Source organism: Arachis hypogaea, chromosome 10 (assembly GCF_003086295.3).
Source record: "Arachis hypogaea cultivar Tifrunner chromosome 10, arahy.Tifrunner.gnm2.J5K5, whole genome shotgun sequence".
Lineage (NCBI taxonomy): Eukaryota > Viridiplantae > Streptophyta > Magnoliopsida > Fabales > Fabaceae > Arachis > Arachis hypogaea.
In genome coordinates, this window is record NC_092045.1 from 53,456,395 (window position 1) to 53,476,777 (window position 20,383).

Consider the following 20,383-nt stretch of genomic DNA (forward strand, 5'->3'; position numbering starts at 1 on the left):
ATTCCATATTTTCTTGTTCTCTTCTCTTTCATATGAGCAGGAGCAGAGACAAAGGCATTCTTGTTGAGGCTGATCCTCAACCTGAAAGGACCTTGAAGCGAAAGCTAAGAGAAGCTAAGGCACAACTCTCTGTAGAGGACCTAACCGAATTCTTCAAGGAAGAAGAACTCATAGCAGCCGAAAAAAATAACAATGCCAACAATGCAAGGAAGGTGCTGGGTGACTTTACTGCACCTACTCCCGACTTCTATGGGAGAAGCATCTCTATCCCTGCCATTGGAGCAAACAACTTTGAGAATTAGTTTCTCTAATGCAACAGAATTGCAAGTTCCATGGACTTCCATTGGAAGATCCTCATCAGTTTTTAGCTGAGTTCTTGCAAATCTGTGACACTGTCAAGACTAATGGGGTTGACCCTGAGGTCTACAGACTTATGCTATTCCCTTTTGCTGTAAGAGACAGAGCTAGAACATGGTTGGACTCTCAACCTAAAGAAAGCCTGGACTCTTGGGAAAAGCTAGTCAATGCCTTCTTGGCAAAGTTCTTTCCACCTCAAAAATTGAGTAAGCTTAGAGTGGAAGTCCAAACCTTCAGACAGAAAAAAGGAGAATCCCTCTATGAAGCTTGGGAAAGATACAAACAATTAATCAGAAAGTGTCCTTCTGATATGCTTTCTGAATGGAGCATCATAGGTATTTTCTATGATGGTCTCTCTGAACTATCCAAGATGTCTTTGGATAGCTCTGCTGGAGGATCTCTTCATCTGAAGAAGACGCCTACAGAAGCTCAAGAGCTGATTGAAACGGTTGCAAATAACCAATTCATGTACACTTCTGAAAGAAATCCTGTGAACAATGGGACTAGTCAGAAGAAAGGAGTTCTTGAGATTGACACTCTGAATGCCATATTGGCTCAGAACAAAATATTGACTCAACAAGTCAATATGATTTCTCAAAGTCTGTCTGGAATGCAAAATGCACCAAGCAGTACTAAGGAAGCTTCATCTGAGGAAGAAGATTATGATCCTGAGAACCCTTCAATGGAAGAGGTGAATTACATGGGAGAACCCTATGGAAGCACCTATAATCCTTCATGGAGAAATCATCCAAATTTTTTATAGAAGGATCAACAGAGACCTCAACAAGGTTTCAACAATAATAATGGTGGAAGACACAGGTTTAGCAATAGCAAACCTTTTCCTTCATCTTCTCAGCAACAGACAGAGAGTTCTAAGCAGAATAACTCTGACTTAGCAACCATGGTCTCTGATCTAATCAAAACCACTCAAAGTTTCATGACTGAAACAAGGTCCTCCATTAGAAATTTGGAGGCACAAGTGGACAGCTGAGCAAGAAAATTACTGAACTCCCTCCTAGTACTCTCCCAAGCAATACAGAAGAAAATCCAAAAGGAGAGTGCAAAGCCATCAACATGGCCAAATTTTGGGAGGAAGAAGAGGCAGTGAACGCCACTGAGGAAGACCTCAATGGACGTCCACTGGCCTCCAATGAGTTCCCCAATGAGGAACCATGGGAATCTGAGGCTCAAAATGAGACCATAGAGATCCCATTGGACTTACTTCTGCCATTCATGAGCTCTGATGAGTATTCTTCCTCTGAAGAGGATGAGTATGTCAGTGAAGAGCAAGTTGCTAAATACCTTGGAGCAATCATGAAGCTAAATGACAAGTTATTTGGAAATGAGACTTGGGAGGATGAACCCCCTTTGCTCACCAAAGAACTGGATGACTTGTCTAGGCAGAAACTGCCTCAAAAGAGACAGGATCCTGGGAAGTTTTCAAATACCTTGTACCATAGGCACCATGACCTTCAAGAAGGCCTTGTGTGGCTTAGGGTCAAGTGTAAACCTCATGCCTCTCTCTGTAATGGAGAAGTTAGGGATCTTTGAGGTGCAAGCTGCAAAAATCTCACTAGAGATGGCAGACAATTCAAGAAAACAAGCCTATGGACTTGTAGAGGATGTTCTGGTTAAAGTTGAAGACCATTACATCCCTACTGATTTCATAGTCCTAGAGACTGGGAAGTGCATGGATGAATCCATCATCCTTGGCAGACCCTTCCTAGCCACAGCAAAGGCTGTGATTGATGTTGATAGAGGAGAGTTGATCATTCAAGTGAATGAAGAATCCTTGGTGTTTAAGGCTCAAGGATATCCCTCTGTCATCATGGAGAGGAAGCATGAAGAGCTTTCCTCAAAACAGAGCCAAACAGAGCCCCCACAGTCAAACTCTAAGTTTGGTGTTGGGAGGCCACAACCAAACTCTAAGTTTGGTGTTGAACCCCCACATTCAAACTCTAAGTTTGGTGTTGGGAGGTTCCAACATAGCTCTGAACATTTCTGAGGCTCCATGAGAGTCCTCTGTCAAGCTAATGACATTAAAGAAGCGCTTGTCGGGAGGCAACCCAATGTTTTATAATTAACTATTTTCTTTTGTTATTTTATGTCTTTTGTAGGTTGATGATCATGAGAAGTCACAAAATCAATGAAAAAAGCAAAAACAGAATGAAAAAAAAAAACAGGAAGAAAAACAGCACACCCTGGAGGACGCACCTACTGGCGTTTAAACGCCAGTAAGGGTAGCAGATGGGCGTTTAACGCCCAGTCTGGCACCATTCTGGGCGTTTAACGCCAGAAAGGGGCACCAGACTGGCGTTAAACGCCAGAAAAGGGCAAGGAGCTGGCGTTAAACGCCAAAAATGGGCACCAGCCCGGCGTTTAACGCCAGAAATGGCTAAAAACGCAATTTTGCTTGCCATTTGGTGCAGGGATGACTTTTCCTTGACACCTCAGGATCTGTGGACCCTACAGGATCCCCACCTACCCCACCACTCTCTCTCTCTTCTTCACCCATTCACCAATCACCTAAACACCTCTTCCCCAAAAGCCCTTCACCTATCAAATCCCATCTTTCTCTTCACCACTCACATCCATCCTTCATAAAACCCACCTACCCCACCATTCAAATTCAAACCACTTTCCCACCCAAACCCACCCATACATGACCGAACCCTCCCTTCCCCCTCTCCTATATATACCCTCCTTCACTCCTTCATCTTCACACAACATACACACCACTTCTCCCCTTCTTGACCGAAAACAAAGGCCATTCCCTTTCCCTTCATTTCTTCTTCTTCTACTCCCTTCTTTCTTCTCTTGCTCGAGGACGAGCAACCTTTTAAGTTTGGTGTGGTAAAAGCATTGCTTTTTGTTTTTCCATAACCATTTATGGCATCCAAGGCCGGAGAAACCTCTAGAAAGAGGAAAGGGAAGGCAAAAGCTTCCACCTCCGAGTCATGGGAGATGGAGAGATTCATCTCAAGGGTGCATCAAGACCATTTCTATGAAGTTGTGGCCTTGAAGAAGGTGATCCCCGAGGTCCCTTTTTCACTCAAAAAGAGTGAATATCCGGAGATCCGACATGAGATCCGAAGAAGAGGTTGGGAAGTCCTTACCAACCCCATTCAACAAGTCGAAATCTTGATGGTTCAAGAGTTCTATGCCAATGCATGGATCACCAAGAACCATGATCAAAGTGTGAACCCGGATCCAAAGAATTATCTTACTATGGTTCGGGGGAAATACTTGGATTTTAGTCCGAAAAGTGTAAGGTTGGCATTCAAATTGCCCATGATGCAAGGAGATGAACATCCTTACACTAGAAGTGTCAACTTTGATCAAAGGTTGGACCAAGTCCTCACAGTCATATGTGAAGAGGGCGCCCAATGGAATAGAGATTCAAGAGGGAAGCCGGTTCAACTGAGAAGGCATGACCTCAAACCCGTGGCTAGAGGATGGTTGGAGTTTATCCAATGCTCCATCATCCCCACTAGCAACCGGTCCGAAGTTACCATAGACCGGGCTATCATGATTCATAGCATCATGATTGGAGAAGGAATAGAAGTTCATGAGGTTATAGCTCAAGAGCTTTATAAGGTGGCGGACAAGTCCTCTACCTTGGCAAGGTTAGCCTTCCCCTATCTCATTTGTCACCTCTGTTATTCAGTTGGAGTTGACATAGAGGGAGACATCCCTATTGATGAGGACAAGCCCATCACTAAGAAAAGGATGGAGCACGCAAGAGACCCCACTCATCATGAGATCCCTGAGATGCCTCAAGGGATGCACTTTCCTCCACAAAACTATTGGGAGCAACTAAACACCTCCCTAGGAGAATTGAGTTCCAACATGGGACAACTAAGGGTGGAGCATCAAGAACACTCCATCATCCTCCATGAAATTAGAGAAGATCAAAGAATCATGAGAGACGAGCAACAAAGACAAGGAAGAGACATTGAGGAGCTCAAGCACTCCATAGGATCTTCAAGAGGAAGAAAGAGCCGCCATCACTAAGGTGGACCCGTTCTTTAATTTCCTTGTTCTTTATTTTTCTTGTTTTTCGAAAAGTAATGCTTATGTTTGTCCATGTTTGTGTCTTGTGATCATTAGTGTCTTAGTGTCTATGCCTTAAAGTTATGAATGTCCTATGAATCCATCACCTTTCTTGAAAAAAAAAACGTGCTTAATTGAAAAAGAAAAAGAATTGCATGAATTTTGAATTTTATAACAGTTTAATTATTTTGATGTGGTGGCAATATTTTTGTTTTCTGAATGTATGCTTAAACAGTGCATATGTCTTTTGAATTTGTGGTTCATGAATGTTGGCTCTTGAAAGAATGATGAAAAAGGAGACATGTTACTGAGGATCTGAAAAATCATTAAAATGATTCTTGAAGCAAGAAAAAGCAATGAAAAAAAAAAGAAAAGAAAATTTCGAAAGAAAAGGAGAAAAAGAAAAAAATTCGAAAAAAAATAGAGAAAAGAAAGAAATAAAGTTGTGATCCAAGGCAATAAGAGTGTGCTTAAGAACCCTGGACACCTCTAGTTGGGGACTCTAGCAAAGCTGAGTCACAATCTGAAAAGGTTCACCCAATTATGTGTCTGTGGCATGTATGTATCCGGTGGTAATACTGAAAGACAGAGTGCTTTGGGCCACGGCCAAGACTTAATAAGTAGCTATGTTCAAGAATCATCATACTTAACTAGGAGAATCAATAACACTATCTGGATTCTGAGTTCCTAAAGAAGCCAATCATTCTGAATTTCAAAGGATAGAGTGAGATGCCAAAACTATTCAGAGGCAAAAAGCTAAAAGCCCCGCTCATCTAATTAATACTGATCTTCATAGATGTTTTTGGAATTCATTGCATATTCTATTCTTTTTATCTTATTTGATTTTCAGTTGCTTGAGGACAAGCAACAATTTAAGTTTGGTGTTGTGATGAGCGGATAATTTGTACGCTTTTTGGCATTATTTTTAGTATGTTTTTGGTATGATCTAGTTAGTTTTTAGTATATTTTTATTAGTTTTTAGTTAAAATTCACTTTTCTGGACTTTACTATGAGTTTGTGTGTTTTTCTGTGATTTCAGGTATTTTCTGGCTGAAATTGAGGGACCTGAGCAAAAATCTGATTCAGAGACCAAAAAGGACTGCAGATGCTGTTGGATTCTGACCTCCCTGCACTCGAAGCGGATTTTCTGGATCTACAGAAGCCCAATTGGCGCGCTCTCAACGGCGTTGGAAAGTATACATCCTGGGCTTTCCGGCAATATATGATAGTCCATACTTTGCCCAAGATTTGATGGCCTAAACCGGCGTTCAAAGTCACCCTCAGGAATTCCAGCGTTAAACGCCGGAACTGGCACCAAAATGGGAGTTAAACGCCCAAACTGGCATAAAAGCTGGCGTTTAACTCCAAGAGGAGTCTCTACACGAAAATGCTTCATTGCTCAGCCCAAGCACACACCAAGTGGGCCCGGAAGTGGATTTTTATGTCATTTACTCATCTCTGTACACCCTAGGCTACTAGTTTTCTATAAGTAGGACCTTTTACTATTGTATTTGGGAGATCTTTCAATCTTTTGGATCTTTTGATCATGTTTTGATGATTGAACCCTCATTGGGAGGCTGGCCATTCGGCCATGCCTAGACCTTGTTCTTATGTATTTTCAACGGTGGAGTTTCTACACACCATAGATTAAGGTGTGGAGCTCTGCTGTACCTCGAGTATTAATGCAATTACTATTGTTCTTCTATTCAATTCCACTTGTTCTTGTTCTAAGATATCACTTGTTCTTCAACTTGATGAATGTGATGATCCGTGACACTCATCATCATTCTCACCTATGAACGTGTGACTGACAACCACCTCCGTTCTACCTTCGATTGGGTGAATATCTCTTGGATTCCTGATACACGATGCATGGTTGATCGCCTGACAACCGAGTGCTTGCCTGACAAACGAGCCAGCCATTCCGTGAGATCAGAGTCTTCGTGGTATAGGCTAGAACTGATGGCGGCATTCAAGAGAATCCGGAAGGTCTAACCTTGTCTGTGGTATTCTGAGTAGGATTCAATGATTGAATGACTGTGACGTGCTTCAAACTCCTGAGGGCGGGGCGTTAGTGACAGACGCAAAAGAATCACTGGATTCTATTCCGGCTTGATCGAGAACCGACAGATGGATAGCCGTGCCGTGACAGGGTGCGTTGAACATTTCCACTGAGAGGATGGGAGGTAGCCACTGACAACGGTGAAACCCTTGCTTAAGCTTGCCATGGAAAGGAGTAAGAAGGATTGGATGAAGACAGTAGGAAAGCAGAGAGACGGAAGGGAAGGCATCTTCATACGCTTATTTGAAGTTCCTACCAATGAATTACATAAGTATCTCTATCCTTATCTTTATAGTTTTATTCGCATATCACCATACCCATTTGAGTTTGCCTGACTGAGATTTACATGGTGACCATAGGTTGCTTCATACCAACAATCTCTGTGGGATCGACCCTTACTCGCGTAAGGTTTATTACTTGGACGACCCAGTACACTTGCTGGTTAGTTGTGCGAAGTTGTGTTTATGCCATGGTATTGAACACCAAGTTTTCGGTTTCATCACCGGGGATTATTTGAGTTGTGAGAAGTATTGATCACAATTTCGTGCACCAAGTGTATAGCTGTCTATTGCAGAAATGAGTGCCCCCGTCACTGATTAGTACTCTGGGAACACCAAACCTGCTGAAGATGTGTTTTTGGAGAAATTTTAGCACGGTCTTGGTATCATTAGTGGGTGTAGCAATTGCTTCTACCCACTTAGATACATAGTCCACTGCCACCAGAATGTAAGTGTTTGAGTATGATGGTGAGAATGGCCCCATGAAGTCAATTCCCCATACATCAAACAATTCTATCTCTAATATCCCTTGTTGGGGCATGGCATATCCGTGAGGCAAGTTACCAGCTCTTTGGCAACTGTCACAGTTACGCACAAACTCTCGGGAATCTTTATAGAGAGTAGGCCAGTAGAAGCCACATTGGAGGACTTTAGTGGCTGTTCGCTCACTTCCAAAATGTCCTCCATACTGTGATCCATGGCAGTGCCATAAGATCCTTTGTGCTTCTTCTCTGGGTACACATCTGCGGATCATTCCGTCTGCACATCTCTTAAAGAGATATGGTTCATCCCAGAGGTAGTACTTGGCATCTGAAATTAATTTCTTTCTTTGCACTCTGCTGTACTCCTGGGGTATGAACCTCACAGCTTTATAGTTTGCAATATCTGCAAACCATGGAGCTTCATGAATGGCAAAGAGTTGCTCATCTGGGAAAGTCTCAGAGATCTCAGTAGAAGGGAGGGACGCCCCAGCTACTGGTTCTATTCGGGACAGATGATCAGCTACTTGATTCTCTGTCCCTTTTCTGTCTCTTATTTCTATATCAAACTCTTGCAAAAGCAACACCCATCTTATAAGTCTGGGTTTTGAATCCTGCTTTGTGAGTAAGTATTTAAGAGCAGCATGGTCAGTGTACACAACCACTTTGGATCCCACTAGATAGGATCTAAACTTGTCAATGGCATAGACCACTGCAAGTAACTCTTTTTCTGTGGTTGTGTAATTCTTCTGTGCGTCATTTAGAACACGGCTGGCATAATAAATGACGTGCAGAAGCTTGTTATGCCTCTGTCCCAACACTGCACCAATGGCATGGTCACTGGCATCACACATTAGTTCAAATGGCAATGTCCAATCTGGTGCAGAGATGACTGGTGCTGTGACCAGCTTAGCTTTCAGGGTCTCAAATGCCTGCAGACACTGTGTGTCAAACACAAATGGTGTGTCAGCAGCTAGCAGGTTACTCAAAGGTTTTGCAATTTTTGAAAAATCCTTTATGAACCTTCTGTAGAATCCTGCATGCCCCAGAAAGCTTCTGATTGCCTTAACATTGGCAGGTGGTGGTAATTTTTCAATTACCTCTACCTTTGCCTTATCCACCTCTATTCCCCTGCTTGAAATTTTGTGCCCAAGGACAATTCCTTCAGTCACCATAAAGTGACATTTCTCCCAGTTTAAAACCAGGTTAGTCTCTTGGCATCTTTTCAGGACAAGTGCTAGGTGATTAAGACAAGAGCTGAATGAGTCTCCGTATACTGAGAGGTCATCCATGAAGACTTCCAGAAATTTCTCTACCATATCTGAGAAGATAGAGAGCATGCACCTTTGAAAGGTTGCAGGTGCATTGCACAGACCAAAAGGCATCCTTCTGTAGGCAAACACGCCAGAAGGGCAAGTAAATGCTGTTTTCTCTTGGTCCTGAGGGTCTACTGTAATCTGGTTGTAGCCTGAATAGCCATCCAAAAAGCAGTAATAATCATGACCAGCTAATCTTTCTAGCATTTGGTCTATGAATGGTAAAGGAAAATGATCCTTTCTGGTGGCTGTATTGAGCCTTCTATAGTCAATACACATACGCCACCCTGTGACTGTTCCTGTAGGAACCAGTTCATTTTTTTCATTATGAACCACTGTCATGCCTCCCTTTTTGGGGACAACTTGGACAGGGCTCACCCAGGGGCTATCAGAAATAGGATAAATAATCTCAGCCTCTAGTAGTTTAGTGACCTCTTTCTGCACCACCTCCTTCATGGCTGGATTTAGCCTCCTTTGTGGTTGGACCACTGGTTTGGCATTATCCTCCAACAGGATCTTGTGCATGCATCTAGCTGGGCTAATGCCCTTGAGATCACTTATGGACCACCCAAGAGCTGTCTTGTGTGTCCTTAGCACTTGAATCAGTGCTTCCTCTTCCTGTGGATTTAAAGCAGAGCTTATAATCACTGGAAAAGCGTCACCCTCTCCCAGAAACGCATATTTCAGGGATGGTGGTAGTGGTTTGAGTTTAGGTTTGAGAGGCTTATCCTCCTCCTGAGGAATTTTCGAAAATTTCTTTGTTTCCACTGATTCTTCTTGATCAGGTTGAGTATCCTTGAAGATGTCCTCAAGCTTTGATTCTAGGCTTTCAGTCATATTGATCTCTTCTACCAGAGAGTCAATAATGTCAGCGCCCATGCAGTCATTTGGTGTGTCTGGATGCTGCATAGCTTTTACAGCATTCAACTTGAACTCATCCTCATTGACTCTCAGGGTTACTTCCCCTTTTTGTACATCAATGAGAGTTCGTCCAGTTGCTAGGAAAGGTCTTCCTAAAATGAGAGTTGCACTCTTGTGCTCCTCCATTTCCAGCACCACAAAATCAGTTGGAAAGGCAAATGGCCCAACCTTGACAATCATGTCCTCTATTATACCTGATGGATATTTAATGGAGCCATCAGCAAGTTGGAGGCATATCCGAGTTGGTTTGACTTCTCCAGTCAACCCAAGCTTTCTGATAGTGGATGCAGGTATTAGATTGATGCTTGCACCAAGATCACATAAAGTTGTCTTGGTGCAGGCACCTTCTAATGTGCATGGGATATAAAGCTTCCTGGATCTTGAAGCTTTTCTGGTAAGCTTTTCAGAATGACTGCACTGCATTCTTCAGTGAGAAACACTTTTTCGGTTTCTCTCCAATCCTTCTTATGACTTAAGATTTCTTTCATGAACTTAGCATAAGAAGGTATTTGCTCAAGTGCCTCTGCAAACGGAATCTTTATTTCAAGAGTTCTTAGATAGTCTGCAAAGCGGGCAAATTGCTTATCCTGTTCCGCTTGGCGGAGTTTTTGAGGATAAGGCATCTTGACTTTATATTCTTCAACCTTAGATGCTGCAGGTTTATTCCTTACAGAAGTGGTTCAAGAAGCCTTGTTAGAGGGATTACTGTCAGCACTCTCAGGTGTCTGATCTTCCCTTGGCGTCTGAACGCCAGGATTGGGTGGAAAATGGGCGTTTAATGCCAACTTTTCCCCCTTTTCTGGCGTTTGAACACCAGAACTGTGCAGGGAATGGGCGTTTAACGCCAGCTTTCCCTCCCTTTCTGGCGTTTGAACGCCAATAACATTCCTCTCTGGGCTCTTACTGTCCTCAGAGGGATTTTGAACAGTGGTTTGGTTATCCTTTGTCAATTGTTCCTTATTTGGCTTTTTTCTCTTTTGAGCAGTGTTATTCAGTGTCTTCCCACTCCTCAGTTGAACTGCTTGGCATTCCTCTGTTATTTGTTTAGATATTTGCTGTTTAGCTTGATTCAACTGCAGTTCTATGTTCTTGTTAGCAACTTTAGTTTCATGGAGCATCTCTTTAAATTCTGCTAACTGTTCTGTCATCAGGAGCAATTGTTGATTAAGCTCAATCATCTGTTCTTGAGGATTAGGATCAGTGGCTAATGCCATGACTTCCTCTTTTGGAGAGAACTCATTGCTAGAGTACAAATATTGATTTCTAGCAACAGTGTCTATAAGCTCTTGAGCTTCATCAATTGTATTTCTCATGTGGATAGATCCACCAGCTGAGTGGTCTAAAGACATCTGAGCTTTTTCTGTAAGCCCATAGTAAAAGATGTTTAACTGTACCCACTCTGAAAACATTTCAGAGGGGCATTTTCTTAGCATACCTCTATACCTCTCCCAGGCATTATAAAGGGATTCATTATCCTCTTGTTTAAAGCCTTGGATGTCCAGCCTTAGCTGTGTCATCCTCTTTGGAGGGTAAAAGTGATTCAGGAATTTGTCTGATAACTGTTTCCATGTCTTTATGCTTGCTGTAGGTTGGTTATTTAACCACCTTTTAGCTTGATCTTTTACAGCAAATGGAAACAGTAATAGTCTGTAGACATCCTGATCTACCTCTTTATCATGTACTGTGTCAGCAATTTGTAAGAACTGTGCCAGAAACTCAATAGGATCTTCCTGTGGAAGACCGGAATACTGGCAATTTTGCTGCACTATGATAATGAGTTGAGGATTTAGCTCAAAGCTGCTTGCTTTGATGGGAGGTGTACAGATGCTACTCCCATATGCAGCTGTAATGGGGTTAGCATATGACCCCAGAGTCTTTCTGGACTGATCAATTCCACTTAGGTCCATAATGGATAAAGGGAAATGATATGGATTGCAAATAGATAAAATATTTTTTTTAATTAAACGAAAAAAATAAAATAAAATAAAAGGAAATTAAGATAAAAATTCGAAAATCAAAAAGAAAATAAGATCAAAGCAAATTGAGAACTGAATCAATTAGTTATTTAAAAAGATTTTGAAAAGAGCAATTAAAAAGATAAGATTGAAGAATTTTTATGAAAAAGATTTGATTTTTGAAAAGAGGAAAGAGAAAAACAACAGAATGACACCAAACTTAAAACTTTTAGAAAATCAAACACTAATTTTCGAGAATTTTTTAGGGAAAAACACAAAGAGGACACCAAACTTAGAATTTTTACGGATCAAAAAGGGACTAAAGACATGCAAATTCGAAAATTAAAAGAAAAACAAAAGCATGCAATTGACACCAAACTTAAAATATGAAACTAGACTCAACTAAAAGACTCTAAACCAACAAAAATAAAACAGTCCTAATCTAAGCAACAAGATAAGCCGTCAGTTGTCCAAACTCGAACAATCCCCGGCAACGGCGCCAAAAACTTGGTGCACGAAATTGCAATCACACTTTTGCAATCCCGCACAACTAACCAGCAAGTGCACTGGGTCGTCCAAGTAATACCTTACGTGAGTAAGGGTCGATCCCACGGAGATTGTCGGCTTGAAGCAAGCTATGGTTATCTTGTAAATCTTAGTCAGGATATCAGAAATTATCAGGATTGATTGTGAAAAGCAAAAGAACATGAAATAAGTACTTGTTTTGCAGTAATGGAGAATAGGTTGAGGTTTTGGAGATGCTCCATCTTCTGAATCTTTGCTTTCCTACTGTCTTCTTCTTCAAGCACGCAAGGCTCCTTCCATGGCAAGCTGTATGCAAGGGTTTCACCGTTGTCAGTGGCTACCTCCCATCCTCTCAGTGGAAATGTTCAACGCACCCTGTCACGGCACGGCTATCCATCTGTCGGTTCTCAATCAGGCCGGAATAGAATCCAGTGATTCTTTTGCGTCTGTCACTAACGCCCCGCCTTCAGGAGTTTGAAACTCGTCACAGTCATTCAATCATTGAATCCTACTCAGAATACCACAGACAAGGTTTAGACCTTCCGGATTCTCTTGAATGCCGCCATCAGTTCTAGCTTATACCACGAAGATTCCGGTCAAAGAATCCAAGAGATATCTACTTAATCTAGGATAGAACGGAGGTGGTTGTCAGGCACACGTTCATAGTTGAGAATGATGATGATTGTCACGGGTCATCACATTCATCCGATTTAAGAACAAGTAGTATCTTAGAATGGAAGCAAGCATGATTGAATGAGAAACAGTAGTAATTGCATTAATCCATCAAGACACAGCAGAGCTCCTCACCCCCAACCATGGGGTTTAGAGACTCATGCTGTAGAAAATACAATGAGAAACGTGTAAAGTGTCATGAGGTACAGATACAATGTCAAAAGATCCTATTAATAGTAAACTAGTAACCTAGAGTATACAGAAATGAGTAAATGACGTAAAAATCCACTTCTGGGTCCACTTGGTGTGTGCTTGGGCTGAGCAATGAAGCATTTTCGTGTAGAGACCTTTTCTGGAGTTAAACGCCAGCTTTTATGGTCACGGTTTTTTACCATAGCTAGTAAAAAGGGTGACCATAGATCTATGGTCACGGTTTTTTACCATGGCCTATTCTCTCGTGGCCATAGGTCTATGGTCACGGTTTTTTATCTATGGTCACGATTTTTATGGTCACGGTTTCAATTTTTAAATTCTGACACTTTAGGCCACGTTTTTTCACCGTGACCATAGGTTAATCTATGGTCACACGTAAAAACCGTGACCATCTATGGTCACGGTTTTCACCATGACCATAGACTCTATGGTCACTGATGGTTTTTTTGTGGAAAAATGAATTTCCAACACACATATCCAACCGGCAAGTGTACCGGGTCGCATCAAGTAATAATAACTCACAAGAGTGAGGTCGATCCCACAGGGATTGATGGATCAAGCAACTTTAGTGGGTGATTAGTTTAGTCAAGCTAACATTGAAGTGGAATTGAGTGAAATCGTAGCCAACAGAATTGTAAATGGCAAGAATTATAAAGTGCAGAAAGTAAATTGCATTGAAACTTAAAGAACAAGAAAGTAAAATAACTGAAACTTAAATTGCAAGAAATGTAAATTGCATGAAAAGTAAAGGGGGTTGGGTGCTGAGAATTAAAATTCAACAGGAAAGTGTAAATAGCAATCAAACAGAGAAGTAAAAGGTGCAAAATCATGCAACAGATCTAAACAGAAAAGTAAAAATGCCTTGAAGAATTTAGAACAGAAAAGCAATGCTTAAGTTGCAGCAAGTTAAAAATGATTGAAGATCTCAGGAGTGGAGGAGACTAGATAACAAGTCTAGATCTCAAATCCTTCCTTGATCCAACAAGAACAATTGCAAGAGAAATAAAGGAAAGCAAATTGCAGAATAGCAGAAGAAGAAGAAATGAACCGAAAGTGGAATTCAATTATGCAGAAAATTAAAGAAGAGATCTCAAGGTGAGATTGAAACAGAAGTTCTTCAATTCTTCACCCAAGATCCAAAGCAGAAATGAAAACTAAGAGAGCTTTAGAAGGAACCAGGAGGAAGAGAGATCAATTCTCCTTCCTAATTCTCTAAGAAATTCCAAAGTTCAAAATTAAAATGCAAGTAGAAAGGAAAATTCAAAAATAAAGTCTCGAGCCCCTCTAATTACATGAAACTAGCTCCTATTTATACACTTTCTATTCTTGGATTTTGGGGTTTGGATGGGCTTTTAATTTGGTGAAGAAATGAATTAAATTGGGTTTTTAATTCAATTTCAGCCCATGAAGGAAAATTGCTTCCAGGAGGCTGCCCTGCCCTTGTGGAGGGCAGGGCAGGATTTGGTGCATGTTGGTGCTTGCTTGGTGCGGCCTGGTGCGGTCTTGGTGCACAGAACGCTACCCTGCCCTCGCGGAGGGCAGGGCAGGAAAAATTGGTGCTGCCAGGATGTGCCACGGTGCATGCTGATGCTGCCAGAGTCATGCCATGGTGCGCCAGAATGGTGCCTTGGTGCACAGGATGCTGCCCTGATCCCTGCCCTCGCGGAGGGCAGGGCAGGAAAAATTGGTGCTGCCAGGATGTGCCACGGTGCTGCCAGAATCAAGAATTGGTGCGCCAGACTCAGAAATTGGTGCGCCAGAAATGCAAAACGCTGCCCTGCCCGCGCCAAGGGCAGGGCAGAAAGTTGTGGTGCTGCCAGGAGGGGTCGTGGTGCGCCAGATGCTGCCAGGAACGTCCCATGGTGCGCCAGATGCTGCCAGGAACGTCCCATGGTGCGCCAGTTTTGCTTCTAGGTGCGCCACACACAAATTGCTGCCCTGCCCGCGCCAAGGGCAGGGCAGAGTTTTCTCCTTGCACGCCCCGTGTTCGAAACATGGCTTGGGCACAAATTCCATTAATTTCCTTGGTTTCTTGGCACGACACTCATCCTTAAGTCTTGGCTTCCTCATGGTTCCTTGTTCGAACCTTGTAGCATGCATGGGTGACATTTTCCTTTGAATTTCTTTCCTTGGAGAGCCCGATTCTGCCCTCCACAAGGGCAGGGCAAGGTTCTCTTTCTCTTGGTCCCAAGGCATATTTTGTGCTCTGCCCTTGTAGTGGGCAGGGCAGATTTGCCTTCCTTGTTTGGTTCTCTTGTGTTGCCCTCCTAGAGGGCAGTCTGCTCTTGTGGAGGGCAATGTTGCCTCCCCCATTGCATGTGGCATGCTTCTTATTCCTTCGGCCACGCTTTCCTTTCCTTAGGCTACACTTCTTAGGCCACGTTTTTCCTTTTCTTTTCTTTTCTTCACCTATAATAAACCAAAACAACACTCCAAGTATCATTAAATTCAAGAGGCTTATAAATCAATTAAAATTCAATTAAAATTAGCTTAAACCTCATGGATTATCATTAATTTCATGGTGGTTGCTTGATTTAGAGAAGTTATGCATTTTCACTCCAAATCACTTACTTAGGATGCAAGAAAGTGCATAAATGCTAACAAAACAAGTGAAATTAGCTTGAAAAATGGGTATATGATGACTTGTCATCACAACACCAAACTTAAACCTTGCTTGTCCCCAAGCAAGAAAAGAATCATGCAATAAAGATTGACAATCCAAGGTAAGAAGAATAGCAACTCAATGTTCATGGCAAGCTAGTTTTCTATGCATGCTACAATTACAAAAGAGATGTAAATGATTGATGCTTCTATCTAGCTTATTTTATGAAATCTTTTTCTTATAATTTTTCCTTGAAACAAGCATTTGATTTTTTTTTTCTTTCTTTTTTTTTTTTAGCTTCTCCTTTTGGGTGCTTTGCCCCATGAGTTAATAACAAAGCTACGACTTCTAAATGCTTTGTTTTCAAGTATTACCACTTGATACATAAGCACCACAAGCATTTAATTAGAGGACTTCATTAAGCTCATTTTTCTTTTCTTTTCTTGACTCTCTAATCATTGATGCTCAGAGCCTTGATCTTTGAGGGAGTGCTTTTGCACTTGAGCCTAGCCTTGACTTCTAAGTGTTTTGTTTTCAAGCATTTGGCTTGATACATAAACACCACAAGCACTTAGCAAATAAATTGCCATTGGTACTTAGAGCCTTCAGCTTTCTCATTCTTTCCCTTTTTCTTTTCTTGTTTTAATTGTATTTGCTTCTTCAAGGTTTTCATGATTTCAAAAGATTTCACAAAATGTACTAGATGAAAAACTTCAATTAAATAAAATCCAATGCAATTGAGCAACAATTAATCATACTAGCTTTCCAATACTTGTATGCACATGCTAAAATCTTCTTTAATGCCTTGTTTGTTTATGATCATGATGCTTTATTGCTTTTGAATTCACAAAGCTCAAGTTGGTAGTTATAATGCCACAGCAACATATTATAAATCAAATTCAAGCTATGCTTAGTCATACCACATATGCATACAGAGAATATAAAGACAATCATGCAATTTAAAGTGATGTAAACAAAGGAGAGGAAAAGGAACTTTACAACCTTGTAGTTCATCTTCATTATTGTTGTCCTTTTTCTCCAATTCTTCCCTTTCCCTTGCCAACTTAGAGTGCTTGCTCATCCTCAAGCAACAATTAGAACAATGGCTATAGGGCCAAGATGGATCATGAATGTCTTACACAATAAAATGTTAGTAGCACATGTGTTTTAAGCAAGCAAAGTGAAAGATAATAATCAAGGCACAAGAGACAGAGACATTTTGATTGCATAGACAAGAAGGTGTGCACAATACATTGCATAAAAGATAAGTGGCACACCAAACTTAGTGTGACACTTTCACTTGGAATTAATGCAAGTATCTTGTAAGAATTAGAATAAAATTTTGTTGCATAGCAACACCAAACTTAGAATGCAACCATATGTCAATTTATTTAAACTAAAACTTAAACAAAAGAAACTGTTATATGTTAAATACAATCACCAAATGAAGAGTCTGTCATGAATAAGGATGTTTTGGTGATGTATTAACAAAAACAGTTAATGAAAGAAAGCATTAAAAACAAGGAAATGACTAAAACAATCAAGAAAACTAAAATTGTCTAACTAAAAAAATAACACTGCAGCGGCATTATGATTATGTAAACAAGTGGTGTTGCTTGAATGAATTGCATAGAAAAATAAGTGGCACACCAAACTTAGAATCTTGGTGCGTCACTTTCATTTTTTGATTTGATGCAATCATCCAAAAAGATTGAAAACAATTTGTTGCAAGGCAACACCAAACTTAGAATGTAATCATATGCCAATTTATTGAATTTAAACAACGCATAGAAAGAAATGTACCTACAGTTAGGTTACCTCCCAACAAGTGCTCTTTTAGTGTCATTAGCTTGACATGTTGCTCTTCACTTTCTTCCTCTTCTTCCAGTTTGTTAAGAAGAATGACCTCAAATGGGGAGAAGATTCAGCTACTGTCCCTTGCCTTGGCCTTTCCTCAGCAAGCTTCCTTTTGCAAATGGCTTGATTGATCTTGCTTGCTGGATTAGGGACAGAATTGGTGCTCTTGTTAGTTGCCTTCACTTCTTTGAATTCAAGACTTGTTTGCTGTGTGATTATTGGAGTTTTGTATTCATCCAGGGCTTTTTGCATTGGTGGTTCCGTGAGTTTTTCTTCTATGTACTTCTCTGCTTCACTTGAGTTTGACTTCTCTTGAGTATCCTCTTCACTAGCTTGTTCTTTCACTTCCTCTTTTACACTCAACATTTGCTTTAATAGCTCTTTCATGGGGGAGGTTTGTTGATCTTCCCAAGCTTTCTTCATCTCCTCTTCATATTTTTCGATCAGTGTTGAGCATCTTTGGTCCAAGGGAGTTTGAGGAGGTTGTGAGTGTTCAGGTTCTCTTGTCATCTCAAGTGCAGTTTCAGGTTCAAATATTTCCACCACCTCTTTTTTCATTGAAATTTTACTTGACACAGAGGCTTCCTCATCTGGCCCTTCCTCTTTCCTTGTTGCACTCACCACTTGAGCTAACATTATTTCCATGTTTTTGAATGAATTCTCTTGCTTGTTCCAGGCTATCTGTGCCTCCCTCTCATATTTTTCAATCATGGTCTCAAGCTTTGAGAGGCTTTGGTTCATGGAAGTTTGTGTGGGTGGTGAATTTTGATAGAGGCTTTCTGTTGAAGCATGGTCAAGTGATGATATCTTTGGATGAATATCATATGGAGCATTAGAATTTCCTTCCCAGCCACCATTAGAATCATGACTACCATCATTTTGTGGTGGAGGAAAATATACTATATGATTTTCTTGCTCATCTTGTGTCTGTGAAGCAAATCTCCATGGATTGGAGTGCTCAGAATCTGTGATTTCTTGGTGATATTCCCAACCACCATTAGAGATTGGTGATGGTGGGTAATATCCCATAAAATTTGTTTGCTCATAAGATGAGTTGAACTCCATTTAAATTTTGGAAAACACAACACCAAGGAAAATTGAAATTACTCATATCAGAGATGAGAATTTCTTAGTGAGGCAATAACACAAACACCTTGGTTTCAATCTAAAACAGAAAACAAAAATAAAGAAAATGCTTGATCTAGACTTCTCACCCACTTAATCATTGTTGATCTAATCAATCCCCGGCAACGGCGCCAAAAACTTGATGGTTTTTTTGTGGAATAATGAATTTCCAACACACATATCCAACCGGCAAGTGTACCGGGTCGCATCAAGTAATAATAACTCACAAGAGTGAGGTCGATCCCACAGGGATTGATGGATCAAGCAACTTTAGTGGGTGATTAGTTTAGTCAAGCTAACATTGAAGTGGAATTGAGTGAAATCGTAGCCAACAGAATTGTAAATGGCAAGAATTATAAAGTGCAGAAAGTAAATTGCATTGAAACTTAAAGAACAAGAAAGTAAAATAACTGAAACTTAAATTGCAAGAAATGTAAATTGCATGAAAAGTAAAGGGGGTTGGGTGCTGAGAATTAAAATTCAACAGGAAAGTGTAAATAGCAATCAAACAGAGAAGTAAAAGGTGCAAAATCATGCAACAGATCTAAACAGAAAAGTAAAAATGCCTTGAAGAATTTAGAACAGAAAAGCAATGCTTAAGTTGCAGCAAGTTAAAAATGATTGAAGATCTCAGGAGTGGAGGAGACTAGATAACAAGTCTAGATCTCAAATCCTTCCTTGATCCAACAAGAACAATTGCAAGAGAAATAAAGGAAAGCAAATTGCAGAATAGCAGAAGAAGAAGAAATGAACCGAAAGTGGAATTCAATTATGCAGAAAATTAAAGAAGAGATCTCAAGGTGAGATTGAAACAGAAGTTCTTCAATTCTTCACCCAAGATCCAAAGCAGAAATGAAAACTAAGAGAGCTTTAGAAGGAACCAGGAGGAAGAGAGATCAATTCTCCTTCCTAATTCTCTAAGAAATTCCAAAGTTCAAAATTAAAATGCAAGTAGAAAGGAAAATTCAAAAATAAAGTCTCGAGCCCCTCTAATTACATGAAACTAGCTCCTATTTATACACTTTCTATTCTTGGATTTTGGGGTTTGGATGGGCTTTTAATTTGGTGAAGAAATGAATTAAATTGGGTTTTTAAGTCAATTTCAGCCCATGAAGGAAAATTGCTTCCAGGAGGCTGCCCTGCCCTTGTGGAGGGCAGGGCAGGATTTGGTGCATGTTGGTGCTTGCTTGGTGCGGCCTGGTGCGGTCTTGGTGCACAGAACGCTGCCCTGCCCTCGCGGAGGGCAGGGCAGGAAAAATTGGTGCTGCCAGGATGTGCCACGGTGCGTGCTGATGCTGCCAGAGTCATGCCATGGTGCGCCAGAATGGTGCCTTGGTGCACAGGATGCTGCCCTGACCCCTGCCCTCGCGGAGGGCAGGGCAGGAAAAATTGGTGCTGCCAGGATGTGCCACGGTGCTGCCAGAATCAAGAATTGGTGCGCCAGACTCAGAAATTGGTGCGCCAGAAATGCAAAACGCTGCCCTGCCCGCGCCAAGGGCAGGGCAGAAAGTTGTGGTGCTGCCAGGAGGGGTCGTGGTGCGCCAGATGCTGCCAGGAACGTCCCATGGTGCGCCAGATGCTGCCAGGAACGTCCCATGGTGCGCCAGTTTTGCTTCTAGGTGCGCCACACACAAATTGCTGCCCTGCCCGCGCCAAGGGCAGGGCAGAGTTTTCTCCTTGCACGCCCCGTGTTCGAAACATGGCTTGGGCACAAATTCCATTAATTTCCTTGGTTTCTTGGCACGGCACTCATCCTTAAGTCTTGGCTTCCTCATGGTTCCTTGTTCGAACCTTGTAGCATGCATGGGTGACATTTTCCTTTGAATTTCTTTCCTTGGAGAGCCCGATTCTGCCCTCCACAAGGGCAGGGCAAGGTTCTCTTTCTCTTGGTCCCAAGGCATATTTTGTCCTTTGCCCTTGTAGTGGGCAGGGCAGATTTGCCTTCCTTGTTTGGTTCTCTTGTGTTGC

General features: G+C 41.4%; 1 non-coding gene across 1 annotated transcript; it reads right to left on the reverse strand.

Moving 5' to 3' along the window:
• Positions 1-565: 565 nt before the first annotated feature.
• LOC112719496 (small nucleolar RNA R71) lies at positions 566-673 on the reverse strand. The gene has a single exon (XR_003161796.1). It is a non-coding gene; the product is annotated as a small nucleolar RNA R71 (small nucleolar RNA).
• Between the last annotated feature and the right edge of the window lie 19,710 nt (positions 674-20,383).